The 18381-nt window shown below is 44.2% G+C and overlaps 1 protein-coding gene across 1 annotated transcript in view; it reads right to left on the reverse strand.

Moving 5' to 3' along the window:
- The window catches only part of EYS (eyes shut homolog), a 1492075-nt gene that overhangs the window by 170460 nt on the left and 1303234 nt on the right, over positions 1-18381 (reverse strand). The gene's annotated exons all lie outside the window — the stretch shown is intronic.

Genomic DNA, 18381 nt, shown 5'->3' on the forward strand with positions numbered 1-18381 from the left:
AGGCTATGTCTACACTACTGTGGTAAGTCGACCTATGCTATGCAACTCCAGCTACGTGAATAATGTAGCTGGAGTCGACATACCTTAGGCTGAGTTACCATGGGATCTACATTGCGGGGGGTCGACAGGATAAAATCTCCCATTGACTTAGCTTACTCTTCTCATCGGGGGTAGAGTACAGGGGTTGACTGGAGAGTGATCTGCAGTCGATTTGTCAGGTGTTTACTAGACCTGCTAAATTGACCGCCAGTGGATCTATCTCAGAGCGTTGATCCCTGTTGTAGTGTAGATCTGCCATAGTCTTAGCAGGCTCTAGTAAAGCCTCATTCACAGGGAGGGTCACACGTGCAGAAGCTGAAATATGTAAAATGTCCAAGGGCTTATGATGAGAATCCTGGACCTCTTCTAGAGATATTTGAAGAGTATGCATGATGCACTTCATCAACTCTTGAAATTGACTTAAGTTATCAGCCATGGAAGGTGATGGAGGCACTACACCTTCATTCAGTGATTATGAGGATATTTGTTGAGGTGTTCCCTCCTTGTTAGCCTTTGCCTACTGTTTCTCAAAGGTCTCTTCTGTTGGCTCTGGTTAGTGAATGAAGGCATGGGAGAACAGGACTGTGTGCTTGGAGGCTAATGTACATGGGGGTTCTTGGAGCCTGGATCAGAAGCTGGTCTAGGGCTTGCTCCATCATCAAAAGCTTGAACTTTATTTCCCTGATTTTACAAGTTCTGCTCTTAAATGAGGAGCAGTTCTTACACTTGGCTTTCGAGAATATTTAGTCTATTTCTCTAAATCAACATTGTTAACTTAATTTGACCCAATTCCCGAGATTCATGCAATAAATGGATTCTAGAGCTTGTCATGTAATGAAGTTTCACCATGAAATTTCTTGTTGCTTACAAGAAAATTAACAAGAAAATTGTAATACTCCTTTTCTACCTTTGAAAATACTTTAAGCTCTTTGTCAGATGAACTACAGAGAATAGTATGGGTTGAATTTCAAGGACAGCAAATCAGTTTTTCAGGATTATGAAGAACTGCATGACCACACAGTATGCAGAAAATGGGCAGGCATTTTATCAAATTTGACTCAAAAGACATCAGCTATATTAGTTTTTTTTTCCTTCTTGGTTCTAAAAGGAATCTTCACAACTTAATCTAGCTTCCTAGAGAGAAAGGCCTGAATGTACAAAAGGAGTTAGGTGTTGTGGTGTGGGTTGTAAATTGTAGGTGCCGGGAAAATCACTGTGATTCACAAAGCCTGAGTTAGGTGTCTAAGCATCTATACAATGAAGGGGGAGAGATAGAAGCCTTAACTGTACTTCCCGAAAAAAAGCATGCTAGGCAGGGAGCTGCCTAAGCTAGCCAATGGGAGATGCTGATGACAGGGATGTGTGCTAAGACCCTTCCCTTTCACAGAGATAGCCTATGCCATTTTTGCAAGAAGCCAGAAGGGAGTAGGAGGACCTTTTCCATAACTTTTAGCCTGGTGGTTAAGGTACTCATAGAATCATAGAATATCAGGGTTGGAAGGGACCTCAGGAGGTCATCTAGTCCAACCCCCTGCTCAAAGCAGGACCAATCCCCGATTAAATCATCCCAGCCAGGGCTTTATCAAGCCTGACCTTAAAAACTTCTAGGGTAGGAGATTCCACCACCTCCCTAGGTAACGCATTCCAGTGTTTCACCACCCTCATAGTGAAAAAGTTTTTCCTAATATCCAACCTAAATCTCCCCCACTGCAACTTGAGACCATTACTCCTTGTTCTGTCATCTGCTACCACTGAGAACAGTTTAGAGCCATCCTCTTTGGAACCCCCTTTCAGGTAGTTGAAAGCAGCTATCAAATCCCCCCTCATTCTTCTCTTCTTCAGACTAAACAATCCCAGTTCCCTCAGCCTCTCCTCATAAGTCATGTGTTCCGGTCCCCTAATCATTTTTGTTGCCCTCCGCTGGACTCTTTCCAATTTTTCCACATCCTTCTTGTAGTGTTGGGCCCAAAACTGGACACAGTACTCCAGATGAGGCCTCACCAATGTCGAATAGAGGGGAACGATCATGTCCCTTGATCTGCTGGCAATGCCCCTACTTATACATCCCAAAATGCCATTGGCCTTCTTGGCAACAAGGGCACACTGTTGACTCATATCCAACTTCTCGTCCACTGTAACCCCTAGGTCCTTTTCTGCAGAACTGGGCCGAGCCATTCGGTCCCTAGTCTGTAGCGGTGCATTGGATTCTTCCGTCCTAAGTGCAGGACTCTGCACTTGTCCTTGTTGAACCTCATCAGATTTCTTTTGGCCCAATCCTCCAATTTGCCTAGGTCCCTCTGTATCCTATCCCTACCCTCCAGCGTATCTACCACTCCTCCCAGTTTAGTGTCACTCATCTAGAATGTGGTTAAAGTCCTCCTTCCGCCTGACGCAAGAAGGGAATTGAAGAGGAATCTGCCACCTCTCAAGTGAGTTCCCTAAACACTGGGCTATGGGATATTCTGATGTAGAGTTCCCCCAATCTCTCCTGTTGAAGTTGTTGCACTCTGGATTAAATAATGAAAGTCATTCGAGACTTTACCTTAACCACCAGGCTCTACAGTCACACCCATAACAAACTATCCTGCTGTAGGCAGCAGGCAGAGAAATTTATTATTTACAGACCATTCCTTTGGGAAAAAGGGCCCATTTCCCTTCATTATAGCTGTAAAAAGTCCATATCCCAATGGTTAGAGAACTCACCGGAGAGGTGGAAATCCCCGTTCAAATCCCTTCTCTCCCTATAGGGGTGGAATTGAACTGGGTGTCTCCCACATTCTAGGTGAGTTACCTAACCGTTGGGCTAAAAGTTATGAGGGACGTTCTCCTCCAGCCATTTTGCGTGAATGCAACTGTGGGGCCCAATCTAAAAGCTGTGCTCAGAGATTTCTATGGGTTTGGGCTCCTCAAGTGAGTTAGATGGCCAAATGCTTATTTTTTCCTGGTTCATGAATTGCTCTGGGACTTAAGCGTGAGATCGGAGTCAGGGTGCCTAGAGGCAGACAGCAACGCACATGGTCTAAACCACAAATGAAGCATCTACATAGTTTGGTGGCAGTTGAAAGGCAGTTTTATGTACTTCAGAGGAGCCTAAAATGGGGACTTAGGCATCCAGGTTATACTGCTTAAAATTTCAGGAGATCATCTTTGAAAAATTGGGTTTCTTGAGGATTTTGATAATTATGGTGTTCTTGGGGCCTGGAATCTGAAGATAAGCTTTTCTCTCTTGAAATTTATTGTTAATTGAGTTTGATTTTTCAGTCTTAATTAATTGATTAATATTAATGGACCCCATCTGCTGCTCCAATACATGGAGACAACAACAGTAAGAATAATTGCTGTGAGAATAGCTTGAGACATTGGAAATATGCTTGGTTGTGGGAGTAATTAACTTGCAACTTGTATTCAGCACTATGAAAACTAAGCTCATGTATGTTTACATTTTTGTGAGATCTTATGCAGTCTAAAATAAATTTGTTAATCAATCACTACTACTGTTGCTGCTAAAACAATCACCCAAATTACTAATATAATAATTTTATGAGATATTTTCCCAGCACTGATGTCTCTTTTTAATTACTGCCAAACCCAGTTTGTAGCATTTGGATCATGTGAATAGGAGGCAATGTAAAGGCTTGATTTGTTAACCTTTCCAAGCCCTTTATGAACTTCTGTATTTAAAATTCATGGAGGTTTCATCCTCAGAATGGTATAATGTTACATATACTGTTTCCAAGCTTAAATTTAATTTACTTTTTTTTAAAAGTGAGTAATTTCAATACAGATTTACAGTGCACAAAAAGAGAGCTGGTGATTCTCAAAAAATGCAAAATCGTGTGATGCTACTAAGAACAGTAGAATGTTTATTTAACAATAACCCTGAATCACTCTTTTACCTCAACACCTTTCAACACAAAGAATGGGGTCTCCTAGAAACACCACTGGAATAACCATCATGTGAGAGAAAAGAAGCAAGAATTTTGGGTTCCATCGAAGTGATTTGAGCTGTCATAGCACAAGTTTTGGTTATAAATATCCAATGCTGGATGTGTTTTATCCTGTTTACAACCAGGTACTTTGCTCAAAAAAGTGTTGAATTTCCATAACAACATTATTTTGCATTAGGATATATATATATATATATATTTATCCAAGTGTAATTTGAAAGTGAGAAAAGCATCAAGAAATTTACTGTACTGTGATGCATTATTTAGCTTTGTACTGAGAACCAAATTTACTTGGTGTAAATCTGAAGGTGGGACAAAGTTGTTGAGGTTACTCTGAATTTACATTGGCACAACAAATACAGAATCTGGCCCAGAATCTATTAAAATACCCAAAAGCAGCTTGATACATTATAAAATATTAATTTATTTTGCATGCAGAATTTTTGCAGCATATAAAATACTGCGAAACAGCACTACAAAGGGAAGGACCCATAGGACCACATACAGTTATTTTGTTTCTTTTTTACTCTGGGGAAATGAAGTTATCATAGGCCTAGAAAAGCAGAGATTTCCCAGGAGTTACATATTTATACCTTATTTCCTAATTTAATTCTTAAATCCTATTTATTCTTCAGTTCCTCTTCTTAAACTAAAACTGTTCTCTGAGACTTACATTAAAAATTGTGAAACACTCAGAATTTGATAATTTTGCTCTCACTTACACTAATATACTATACTTGCACTGAAGTCAGTGTCCCTACCTGTTGTCTAGTCCCTAGTGATATTTATACTCATGTGTTTGTGTTTTGTCCTATGTCGCTATAATACTTCCCTATCATTAAAAACAACTATCAGAGTAATCTTCCGAGTATTTCATTTCTATATAATTATCTGTTTAGAATTATAGAACTTTCCGACCGAAAGGAACCTTGAGAGGTCAGCTAGTCCATGTCAGGACTAAGTATTATCTAGACCATCTCTGACCAGTGTTTTGTCTAACCTGCTCTTCAAAATCTCCAATGATGGAGATTCCACAACTTCCCTAGGCAATTTACTTCAGTGCTTAACTACCCTGACAGGATGCTTTTCCTGCTGTCCAACCTAAACTGTCCTGGCTGCAATTTAAGCTCATTGCTTCTTATCCTATCCTTAGAAGTTAAGGAGAACAATTTTTCTCCATTCTCCTGGTAATAACCTTTTATGTATTTGAAAACTGTTATCATGTCCTCTCTCAGTCTTCCTTCTCCACACTAAACAAACCCAGTTTTTTCAATCTTCCTGCATAGGTCATGTTTTCTAGACCTTTAATACTTTTTGTTGCTCTTCTCTAGACTTTCTCCAGTTTGTCCACATCTTTCCTGAAATGTGGCGCCCAGAACTGGACCCAGTACTCCAGCTGAGGACTAATTAGCAGGGAACAGAGTGGAAGAGTTTCTTCTCATGTCTTGCTTACAACACTCCTGGTAATACATCCCAGGATGATGTTTGCTTTTTTTGTGCGACAATATCAAGACCCTAACTAAAGTCAAGATGTACCAGATCTACTACTTCCCCCCACCCACAAGGCTTATTACCCTGTCAAAAAAACCCCAAAAAACAATTAGGTTTGTTTGACATGATTTGTTCTTGACAAATCCATGCTGACTGTTATTTATCACCTTTTTATCTTCTATGTCAGTGGCTCTCAACCTTTCCAGACTACTGTACCTCTTTCAGGAGTCTGATTTGTCTTGTGTATCCCCAAGTTTCACCTAATTGAAAAACTACTTGCTTACAAAATCAGACATAAAAATACAAAAGTGTCAAAAGCATACTATTACTGAAAAATTGCTTACTTTCTTATTTTTACCATATAATTATAAAATAAATCAATTGGAATATAAATATTGTACTTATATTAAGTATATAGTATATAGAGCAGTAGAAACAAGTTATTGTCTGTATGAAATTTTAATTTGTACTGACTTCATTAGTGCTTTTTATGTAGCCTGTTGTAAAACTAGGCAAATATCTAGGTGAGTTGATGTACCCCCTGGAAGACCTCTATGTACCCCCAGAGGTACATGTATCCCTGGTTGAGAACCATTGTTCTAGGTGTCTGCAAAATGATTGCTTAATTATTTGTTCCATCATCTTTCCAGATACTGAAGTTAAGCTGGCGGGTCTGTAATTCTCTGGGTTGTCCTTATTTCCCTTTGTTATAGATTAGCATTACATTTGCTCTTTTTCAGTTCTCTGGAATCTCTCCCATCTTCCATGACTTTTTGAAGATAATTGTTAGTGGCTCAGATAACGCCTCCATCAGCAACTTGAATATTCTAGGATGTATTTCATCAGGCCCTGGTGACTTGAAGACATCTAACTTGTCTAAGCCCTCATCTACACTAGGAGTTTAGGTCAAATTTAGCAGTGTTAAATCGATGTAAACCTGCACCCGTCCACACGATGAAGCCCTTTTTTTCAACTTAAAGGGCTCTTAAAATCGATTTCCTTACTCCACCCTGACAAGTGGATTAGCGCTTAAATCGGCCTTGCCAGGTCGAATATGGGGTACTGTGGACACAATTAGACGATATTGGCCTCCGGGAGCTATCCCAGAGTGCTCCATTGTGACTGCTCTGGACAGCACTCTCAACTCAGATGCACTGGCCAGGTGGAGAGGAAAAGGCCTGTGAACTTTTGAATTTCAATTTCCTGTTTGGCCAGCGTGACAAGCTGCAGGTGACCATGCAGAGCTCATCAGCAGAAGTGACCATGCAGAGCTCATCAGCAGAGGTGAGCATGATGGAGTCCCAGAATCGTGAAAGAGCTCCAGCATGGACTGAATGGGAGGTACGGGATCTGATCGCTGTATGGGGAGAGGAATCCGTGCTATCAGAACTCCGATCCAGTTTTCGAAATGCCAAAACATTTGTCAAAATCTCCCAGGGCATGAAGGACAGAGGCCATAACAGGGACCCGAAGCAGTGCCGCGTGAAACTTAAGGAGCTGAGGCAAGCCTACCAGAAAACCAGAGAGGCGAACGGCCACTCCGGGTCAGAGCCCCAAACATGCTGCTTCTATGATGAGCTGCATGCCATTTTAGGGGGTTCAGCCACCACTACCCCAGCCGTGTTGTTTGACTCCTTCAATGGAGATGGAGGCAACATGGAAGCAGGTTTTGGGGACGAGGAAGATGATGATGATGATGCGGTTGTAGATAGCTCACAGCAAGCAAGCGGAGAAACAAGTTTTCCCGACAGCCAGGAACTGTTTCTCACCCTGGACCTGGAGCCAGTACCCCCCAAACCCACCCAAGGCTGCCTCCCTGACCCGGCAGGTGGAGAAGGGACCTCCGGTGAGTGTACCTTTTAAAATACTATACATGGTTTAAAAGCAAGCATGTGTAATGATTAATTTGCCCTGGCATTCGCGGCTCTCCTGGATGTACTCCCAAAGCCTTTCCAAAAGGTTTCTGGGGAGGGCAACCTTATTGCGTCCTCGATGGTAGGACATGTTACCACTCCAGGCCAGTAGCACGTACTCGTGAATCATTGTACAACATAGCATTGCAGTGTACGTTTGCTGGCGTTCAAACAACATCCGTTCTTTATCTCTCTGTGTTATCCTCAGGAGAGTGATATCATTCATAGTCACCTGGTTGAAATAGGGTGCTTTTCTTCAGGGGACACTCAGAGATGCCCGTTCCTGCTGGGCTGTTTGCCTGTGGCTAAACAGAAATGTTCCCCGCTGTTAGCCACGGGGAGGGGGAGAGGTGAGGGGTTAGCCATGCGGTGGGAGGGAGGCAAAATGCGACCTTGTAACGAAAGCACATGTGCTATGTATGTAATGTTAACAGCAAGGTTTACTGTGAAAGAGTGTACCCATTGTTCTATAAAATGTGTCTTTTTAAATACCACTGTCCCTTTTTTTTCCTCCACCAGCTGCATGTGTTTCAATGATCACAGGATCTTCTCCTTCCCAGAGGCTAGTGAAGATTAGAAAGAGAAAAAAATGCACTCGTGATGAAATATTCTCTGAGCTCATGCTGTCCGCTCACTCTGACAGAGCACAGATGAATGTGTGGAGGCAGACAATGTCAGAGTGCAGGAAAGCACAAAATGACTGGGAGGAAAGGTGGCGGGCTGAAGAGAGTAAGTGGCGGGCTGAAGACAGGGCTGAAGCTCAAATGTGGCAGCAGAGTGATGAGAGGAGGCAGGATTCAATGCTGAGGCTGCTGGAGGATCAAACCAATATGCTCCAGTGTATGGCTGAGCTGCAGCAAAGGCAGCTGGAGCACAGACTGCCACTACAGCCCCTGTGTAACCAACCACCCTCCTCCCCAAGTTCCATAGCCTCCACACCCAGACGCCCAAGAACGCGGTGGGGGGCCTCCGGCCACCAAGCCACTCCACCACAGAGGATTGTCCAAAAAACAGAATGCTGGCATTAGATAAGTTTTAAAGTTGTAAACTTTAAAGTGCTATGTGGCCTTGTCCTTCCCTCCTCCACCACCCCTCCTGGTGCTTCTCTCCTCCACCACCCCTCCTGGGCTACCTTGGTAGTTATCCCCCTATTTGTGTGATGAATGAATAAAGAATGCATGAATGTGAAGCAACCATGACTTTGTTGCCTCTGCAAGCGGTGATCGAAGGGAGGCGGGGAGGGTGGTTAGCTTACAGGGAAGTAGAGTGAACCAAGGGTCGGGGGGTTTCATCAAGGAGAAACAAACAGAACTTTCACACTGCAGTCTGTCCAGTCATGAAACTGGTTTTCAAAGCTTCTCTGATGCGCACCGCGCCCTCCTGTGCTCTTCTAACCGCCCTGGTGTCTGGCTGTGCGAAACCAGCAGCCAGGAGATTTGCCTCAACCTCCCACCCAGCCATAAACATCTCCCCCTTACTCTCACAGATATTGTGGAGCACACAGCAAGCAGTAAAAACAGTGGGAATATTGGTTTCGCTGAGGTCTAACTGAGTCAGTAAACTCTGCCAGCACGCCTTTAAACGTCCAAATGCACATTCTACCACCATTCTGCACTTGCTCAGCCTGTAGTTGAACAGCTCCTGACTACTGTCCAGGCTGCCTGTGTATGGCTTCATGAGCCATGGCATTAAGGGGTAGGCTGGGTCCCCAAGGACAACTATAGGCATTTCAACATCCCCAACGGTTATTTTCTGGTCTGGGAAGAAAGTCCCTTCCTGCAGCTTTTGAAACAGACCAGAGTTCCTGAAGATACGAGTGTCATGTACCATGTTGGTGAAACGTCCCTTGTGATCCACCAGAGCTTGCAGCACTATTGAAAAGTACCCCTTGCGGTTTATGTACTCGCCGGCTTGGTGCTCCGGTGCCAAGATAGGGATATGGGTTCCGTCTATAGCCCCACCACAGTTAGGGAATCCCATTGCAGCAAACCCATCCACTATGACCTGCACATTTCCCAGGGTCACTACCCTTGATATCAGCAGATCTTTGATTGCTTTGGCTACTTGCATCACAGCAGCCCCCACAGTAGATTTGCCCACTCCAAAATGATTCCCGACTGACCGGTAGCTGTCTGGCGTTGCAAGCTTCCACAGGGCTATTGCCACTCACTTCTCAACTGTGAGGGCTGCTCTCATCCTGGTATTCTTGCACCTCAGGGCAGGGGAAAGCAAGTCACAAAGTTCCATGAAAGTGCCCTTACACATGCGAAAGTTTCGCAGCCACTGGGAATCGTACCAGACGTGCAACACTATGTGGTCCCACCAGTCTGTGCTTGTTTCCCGGGCCCAGAATTGGCGTTCCACAGCATGAACCTGCCCCATTAGCACCATGATGCCCACATTGGCAGGGCCCAGGCTTTGAGAGAAGTCTGTGTCCATGTCCTCATCACTCACTGCGCTGACGTCGCCTACTTGCCCGGTATCGCTCTGTCAGGTTCTGGTGCTGCATATACTGCTGGATAATGCGTGTGGTGTTTAATGTGTTCCTAATTGCCAAAGTAACCTGAGCGGGCTCTATGCTTGCCGTGGTATGGCGTCCGCACAGAAAAAAGGCGCGGAACGATTGTCTGCCGTTGCTCTGACGGAGGGAGGGGCAATTGACGACATGGCTTACAGGGTTGTCTTACAGAGAATTAAAATCAACAAAGGGGGTGGCTTTACATCAAGGAGTATTACAGGCAGAACTTCACGGAGGGACGGAGGGAGGGGGGAGCAAATAAGTACAAAACAAATCTGGTCTATTTCTTGTTTTGATCCACTCCATCTATCTTTTACATCTTTGGCTGGCAGCAGACGGTGCAGAAGGACTGCAAGCCATCCACATCTCTTGGCTGCTTGGCAGAAGATGGTACAATAGGACTGCTAGCCATCCTCATCTCCTGCCTGCCCAGCAAAAGATGGTACAATAGGACTTCTAGCCATCCATATTGCCTGCCTGCTCACCAAAAGATGGTAGAGTAGGACTGGCTGCAGGACTAAAGAGAGTGACCTGGTCGAGTCACTTCTAATGTAGTCCCTGCACCCATGTCTGCCCGGCCAGGAGCACCTCAGACATGACGATGACAGCTACCAGTCCTATTGTACCGTCTGCTGCCACAAGGCAATGGGTTGCTACTGCTGTGTAGCAATGCAGTACCGCGTCTGCCAGCACCCAGGAGACATACGGTGACCGTGAGCTGAGCGGGTTCCATGCTTGCCGTGGTATGGCGTCTGCACAGGTAACTCATGAAAAAAGGTGTGAAACGATTGTCTGCCGTTGCTTTCACAGAGGGAGGGAGGGAGGGAAGAAGGGCCTGATGACATGTACCCAGAACCACCCACGACAATGTTTTTTGCCCCATCAGGCATTGGGATCTCAACCCAGAATTCCAATGGGCAGCGGAGACTGCAGGAACTGTGGGATAGCTACCCACAGTGCAACACTCCGGAAGTCGACGCTAGCCTCGGTACTGTGGAAGCACTCCGCCGAGTTAATGCACTTAATGCACTTAGAGCATTTTGTGTGGGGACATACACAAATTGACTATCTAAAAACGATTTCTAAAACACCGACTTCTATAAATTTGACCTAATTTCATAGTGTAGACATACCCTAAGTAATTTTTAGTTTGTTTCCCCCATATTTTATCCTCTGATTTTACCTCATTTTCACTGGCATTCACTATGATGGATGTCCAATCACTAGTAACCTTTTCGGTGAAAACTAAAACAAAAAAAGTCATTTAGCACTTCTGCCATTTCCACACTTTCTGTTATTGTTTCACCCGCACCCCATTGAGTAACGGGTTCACCTTGTCCTTCATCTTCCTCTTGCTTCTAATGCATTTGTAGAATGTTTTCTTGTTATCCTTTGTGTCTCTAGCTAGTTTAATCACATTTTGTGCATTGGCCTTTCTAATTTTGTCCCTATATAAGTGTGTTATTTGTTTGTCTTAATCCTTTTTAATTTGACCTAGTTTCCACTTTGTGTAGGACTCTTTTTTGAGTTTCAGATCATTGAAGATCTCCTGGTTAAGCCAGGGTGGTCTTGCCATACTTCCTATCTTTCCTATGTAGTGGGATTCAAATAAATTTATTTTAAATAAAGATTTAAAATAAAATAAAATAAATATAAGTCTGCCTTGTAACATTCTGATTTTAGAGTCTGTCTTGGATCTGATACTACTCAATATTTTAATTAATAACCTGGAATGTGGAGTAGGCAGCATACTTATAAAGTTTGTGGATGACACCAGTGTGGAAGGGGTTGCAAGCACTTTGGAAGACAGGATTAGAATTCAAAATGATCGTGATGAATTAGAGAATTGGTCTGAAATCATTAAGATGAAATTCAATAAAGCCAAGTGCACAGTACTCCATTTAGGACAGAAAAATTGAATGCACAAATACAAAATGGGAAATAACTGACTGGCAGCAATGCTGAAGAAAAAGATCTGGGGGCTATCCAGGATCATAAATTGAACATAAGTAAACAGTGTAATTCAGTTGTAAAAAAGGAAAATGTGATTCCGGGGTGTATTAACAGGAATGTGGTATGTAAGTATGATGAAGTGTGCACCTACACCATCCCTGATAGGGTTAATGAGAGCCTGAGAGACCAATTAGTTGTCCTGTTGAACTCTGTAACCCTGGAAGGGATGGACTAAATGGTGATGTGGCTGAAGGGCCATGTTACTAGAAGAAAGGCTATTGCAGAGTAAGTAACAGCAGGGAAGCAGGAAAACGGACCTGATGCAGTGAGAGCTGCATTCCCTGACAATGATGCAAGGAGGCATGCTAGTGTAACCCACACACCTCCAGGGTGTGGTGTTCTGTCCCATCTAGTGGCACTGAGACCACGAGAGAGAGAGAGAGAGAGAGCTTGAGTCTGCTCTACAGCCTTAGCTAATAGCCAGTTGGCTTTTAGCTCATGTGGTAGAGACTCATGTGCTAAGCTCCAGGGTCCCTATGTTCGATCCCGCCTGCCGATGACTGGGATCTGTGGGTGTTACACTAGCAGTGAATGAGACCCCATTACAGAAAGACATGGGAGGTAATTGTTTCACTCGGCACTGGAGAGGCCTCAGCTGGCATACCATGCCTAGGTTTGGGCACCACACTTTAACAAAGATGTAGACAAATTGTAGAGTCCAGAAGTGAGAAACAAAAATGATAAGAATTTTAGAAAACATGACCTATAAGGAAAGGTTGAAAGAACTGAGCAAACTTAGCCTAGAAAAGAGAAGACTGAAGGGCACAGAATAACACTTTCCAAATATGTAAAAGCATGTTATAAAGAAGATGGTGATCAATTGTTCTCCATGTCCTCCAAGGATAGGACAAGAAGTAATGGGGCTAATTTTTAGAAAGGGAGATTTAGATTAGATATTAGGAAACTCTTTGTAACTATAAGGATAGTTAAAAGCACTGGAATAGATTACATAGGTAGGTTGTGGCATACCCATCATTGTAGGTTTTCATGAACCGGTTAGAGAAACATCTGTGAGAGATGCTCTAGGTATATCTAGGTATACCTATTCCTGCTTCAAAATTTGGGGCTGGACTAGATGACTTTCTCAGGTCCTTTCCAGTCCTAAATTTCTATTATTCTATATTATGTGGGAGAATAAGATGGTTTGAGACTTCTATTTTTCTACTCAACTATGTTAATTTATTACCTAATTTTTCTCACCTTTGCACACACTGTCTATTTTGTGACACCTAGATTGTCAGCTCTCTGGGGAAGGGATTGTATTCTTTGTGTTAAGTGCTGTACAGACAAATTACAATGGGCCTTTGATCCTTGATTGTAGTTCTTAGGTCCTAAGCTAATATAAATAAATAATGCAGCCGGTCTCTAGTCACTTATCCTGGTACCCTCAACTGCCACTGGAACAAAGTATTAGAAACTTAAAAAATAAATGTAATCTTCCACTAGTCGCATCATAAGAGATCTGAGTTTGCAGTTTAATGTTTAATGGCTTAGTAAAGATTAGCTGATAGTTATTTGCCTGTTTGATCCTTATGGCTTTCCAGAGGTGAATGCTCCAGCATGGTTCTCTGACATCCAAGAAATACAAAGTAATGAAAAATCTCATAAGTTACATAATTGGCAAAACTGTAGAAACACTGAACTATTTCTGTTTTGTAAATATACTCAAATTTTCACATGAAAATAGAGGTTCTCTGTAAAGATCTCCTACAGTCCTGGGGTTGAGGACGATTAGTCTGGGCTCCAGACTAGTTCTCACTTCCGCGTTCTACACAGGTGGTTTCTGGCAGCAGTTTTACAGCAGTTCTGTCATGCATGACTTTTTTGGATTGGCTCATGAGCACAATCAGGCTATAGAAGCAATAGGTCTCTAGGTAGCTGGGGCCTAAATTCATTACTGATGTCACACCACTGAAGTCACTGAGAATAAATTTGGCCACTGGGGTGTGCCCAGGAGGGAAGGGAAAACATTATGTTCCCAATAGGTGGTCAGCCCTCCATGCCTGTCTTTAATCCTGTAGTTACTTTAACCTTCTAACTAACGAGTAAAAAGGGTTACTGAACACATATCTTTTAATAAAGAGTTTCATCCCAAATTTTAACCTCAGGGATGCTCACACTGCTGATTTACATACTCTCCACCAGACCTGTATTTTACATGGTTTTCCTTCTCTAGGAATGAAACCATATTTATCTGCATTTAATGTTCAAGAGATTTCAGTTTTTTAGAATGAGAAATGATCTCAAACTAAAAAGCTTTTAATCTGTTAAATTGTGTGGATCCTGCTAGGATCCTGTGTTTCTGTTGCAAGAGTTGATGAGAATCCTAGCACCCTAAATCCGCAGTTGTCATCAACTGTTGCAACGGAAATAGAGAACTCTGAATTCAGACCTTGGGTGGTTAGTGAAACTGTAAATACTGAGGAATGAGCTACCTTCTATCCTGGCTCATGCATCATCATCTTAACTAAACTCCAGATGCAGAGGGGCAGATCCTCAGCTGGGCTTAAATAAGTAGCGATCTAAAGAGTATAATGGAGTTATGCTGTTTTACAACAGCAGAAGATCTGGCCCAATATCTTTATTACAGGTGATGATGTATGATTCAAAAAAGAATCCAACTTAATTTCAGCTCTCAGGATGATGTTGCAGGGTTGGCAGTTAGAAAGTAAACATTTTAACTGAAAACTGAGTACATGTGATATGAAAGTATACACAGAAAAAAACATGATGTTTTCCTACCATGATTCTGGTCCTGTACTCCTTACACGGGCAGAATTTCCAGTGCAGCCAACATAAATTCTGCCTAAAAAGTTCTGACTGAAGAAGGACTGCCGAATTCAGTGCAGTCACTTTTTAGATTAAAATCATTGCGGAGAATAAGGGATTTATGTGAATTATGTTGATAAATACCATATGCAACTCTATCCATTTCATGTTATCCTGCCTGACTGCAGAGTCAATCAAAGGAGGATGTTAGTGGGAAACAATCAGAAAATGAAACAGTGGCAAAGATAAGTTATGGTATGGTCCAAAGAACACAAAGTGTCTTTAAGGGAACAATGGCTGCACCTATGGATGAGGGAATGCCCCTGCCTGGCGCCAACCTGGTTAGCAAGGTTTACTTTTCCCAGGCTTAAATCCAGGATCACAGAAAACACTAAAACCTTAAAGTTGAGGAGGTAGGCAGCAAGGGGTGGGTGTGAGCTGACAATAGTAGCTAGAGAGGGAGTCTTCAACAGACATGGTACGGGAAAGAGACACAAGAGCTGCAGCCACACAGTCTCCTTCTCCCAGCCCAGAGTTGGAGCTAACTGGGCTGAAAGGAACCTACACACACTTGAAAGGAAAATTTATGATATAGGCAAGACACATACATATAGATGGTTTTCGTTTTAACCCTTTGCTCTGCATGCTATGTGCCTTTGGGTGCATAGATAATGCTTTGCCTTGAAGCAGCTATTTTTGAGTCACTTTAATCAGCTGCTGTCACAGGCTCCTGGAGTAAAAGGACTTAAAGGTGTCAAACACAGTTGGGGCTGTTTAGGTAACATTGGTTGGGAAACAAAGGGCCTGTCATGCAGATAGCCCGCCCCAGAGAGGCTGGACAACATGGTTCCAACCAAACCAAATCAAATCCTCTTCTAAGTGTTGGATGAAAATAATTAAACATACAGCAGTTATGCCAACCGAACCAAAGTCAGACCAATAAAGGTTGCTGGGAAGTCCTCGGAACGAGATAGGTGGAATGAAAGAGTACTTGTTAAAGTTGCAGGGAGTGAGAAGAAGGGAGGCCTGCATTCCTGCATTATCGTACCAGATGTTCTGAGAAAGGTTTGTTTAGAGAAGGAGACACACTGTCTCCACTCCCTGTTTCTGTTCTATGTCTGTTCTTAACTCCTCGTCTCCTGTTTGACAATCAGATTGATAAGAAAGTTGGGGAGGCATAACGACTTGCTAAAAGTTATCTACAATAGGGGATAGGTATGCATGCATAATAGAGAAAGAAAACTTTAACTAACATGGGGGGGAGGGGGGTTGGCTATTTCATGAATAATGTGTGACGCAACGGACCTGTCTATAAAAACCTATTAGTTTTGCCTAAGAGGTAACTGGTTCTCCTTGGAGACAGGCTGCTCTCTATTGTTGTGTGCACTCTTCAATAAAGAGCTTGTGTTTGGACCTTGCTGGTGTTTCCTGTCTCTCTGCGGTCAGACAACGAACTGTGCTGTCTGGGGTTTGAGTCCTCGACATAAGTTATTTCTTCTTCTGGTTCATACTGCCTTCTCAGTTTCTATTGTTTAGACCGGTGGTTTTCAAACTTTTTTTCCTGAAGACCACTTGAAAATTGCTGAGGGTCTCAGTGGACCACTTAATGATCTTTCCAAATGCTGTTTGTACCGTTAGCTATCTATTGTAAAGTGCTTTGGATAAAAGTGCAATATAAAAAAATCTTAATGATAATTAACTTTTTTTGTTCTACAAATAAAAGCACACAACTCATATTTTAATATTAGTAGTCTTACCTTTCTAATAAAATGGATGTGCCCTTTCTCCCCGCACTGTGGTAGCCCCCGAGCTGGGGCTGGGAAGGAGCATGGTCTCTCCCCCGCCATATGTAAGGGCACTGTTGCCCCCTTACTAACTTTCAGTGGGGGTGTTTTAGTTGCTAGCTCCCAGTACTAAAAGAGGAAGGGTCTATGGAAAATCAGGACCCTGAGACTGACAGTCCCCAGGAACAATGGGGAAAGGCCAATGCTCCAGGCCAGCCTGAATGACGGGGCGGGCAGGCTAATCAGGGAGTCAGGAGGCCAGGGAGGTGCTGTCCTCCATGTGAGCTGGAATTGCCTGGGTCAGACAGAGTGGGGCCGAGCTAAGGAGAAAGCAGGGGCCCAAGCTGAGCAGGGGAGCAGACCTGTGCCAGATCCAGAGAGAGCACACCCTGTCCTGGGAGCAGGGCTGCAGCAACCAGAGCCAGAGGGGCCAGAAAAGCAGCCCACGAAGCAGGTCAGTGCTGGGAGCAGAGTCACAGAAGCAGCCTGCAAAGCAGAGCTGTCCTGGGAGCAGAGCTGTAGCAACCAGAGGCAGAGGGGCTAAAGAAGCAGCCCAAGGAGCTGGAGGCAGAGCAGCAGCAGCAGGAGCCCTGCAGAGACAGCGTGGTGCAGCTGGGGCTGGAGCAGTCCAGAGCTGGGTGCAGTGAGCAGCTGCGGAGAGTGAGGGGGACCCTGGGCAGTGGGCCCAGCACAGGGAGACACCTTAGCCAAGAGGCTCTGCAGGCCAGGCTTGGATCATAACCCCAGCAGGGCGGGGGCAACACTGGGAAGAAGGGTCTGATCACTTAGAGCCTGAAAGCGTGAGGCCACCACCAGAGCAAGTGTCCAACCCACAGCATCCCTGCAGCACAGCCAGGGCCTGAGAAGGAGGCCTGGGACTTACAAGGAACAGACTGTGAACTGCCCTGACGTTCCAGAGACACTGTTTGTGATGTTCCCTGCCACAGAGTGGGTTGATGTGATTCCTTTAACCTTTCCCATTTTTCCTTATTCTTTTTAAAATTAATTGTTGATTAAATAACTTGCATTTGTTTTAACTTGTATGTAATAGTCAGTGGGTCAGAGGAGTGCCCAGTGCAGAGAGAGTACCCCGGAGTGGGAACACCCTAGCCCCTGTCCTAGGTGACCACAGCAGGGTTGAGGGTCGAGCCCCCCAGGAATCCTGGGCCCAGCCTTGTTGGGGTTACGAGGACTCTGCCAGACAGGAGAGTGGAACAGGGTAAAGGAAGTGGGAGCAAGGACTCAGATCCTTTTGCTAGTCCAATTCACCGGGGTAGTGCAGAAGCCAGAAAAGTTCCCCACAATAGTGGGACTATTCCCCCGCTTACACACAGCAGCCACAGAGCTGAGGCTGGGAAGGAGGGCCATCTCTCCCCAGCAGCTGTAGCACTAGAGCTGGGGAAAGTTGCCTCTTTCTCTGGCCGCCACAGCCCTGCACATACCAAATTCCCCCCACCCCCTCTTCTTACCCCACTACCCCCTCCCACCTATTCCCCCCAAGGCCACCACCTCACCTTACATATGCATCTTCTCCAGGGTCCAGGGACCTAATTAGTGGAGCCATGCCTGCACGGCTCCACTGATTAGGTGGGTGGCCCTTCATTCTGTCGTGTGCGGCAGCCCAGGCACGTACCTTAGAGGGAACTGTCCGCGGAACACATGAATGAAGCTCGCGGACCACTGGTGGTTCACGGACCACAGTTTGAGAACCTCTGGTTTAGACTGTAAGCTCTTTAGAACAGACTAGTCTGTATCTTTTATGGGGCTAAGCACATTATCTGTGCTTAACAAAAAAAAAAACCACCCCCCCGCCCCCCAGCAACAACATAATTCTCCCATCCATTTAGAACAGTTTAGATTACATTTGGGACATAAAGATACCTAACCGCATCCCTTTTGGCAACTCC

This window comes from Lepidochelys olivacea (assembly GCF_965140295.1).
Source record: "Lepidochelys olivacea isolate rLepOli2 genome assembly, chromosome: 3".
NCBI lineage: Eukaryota > Metazoa > Chordata > Testudines > Cheloniidae > Lepidochelys > Lepidochelys olivacea.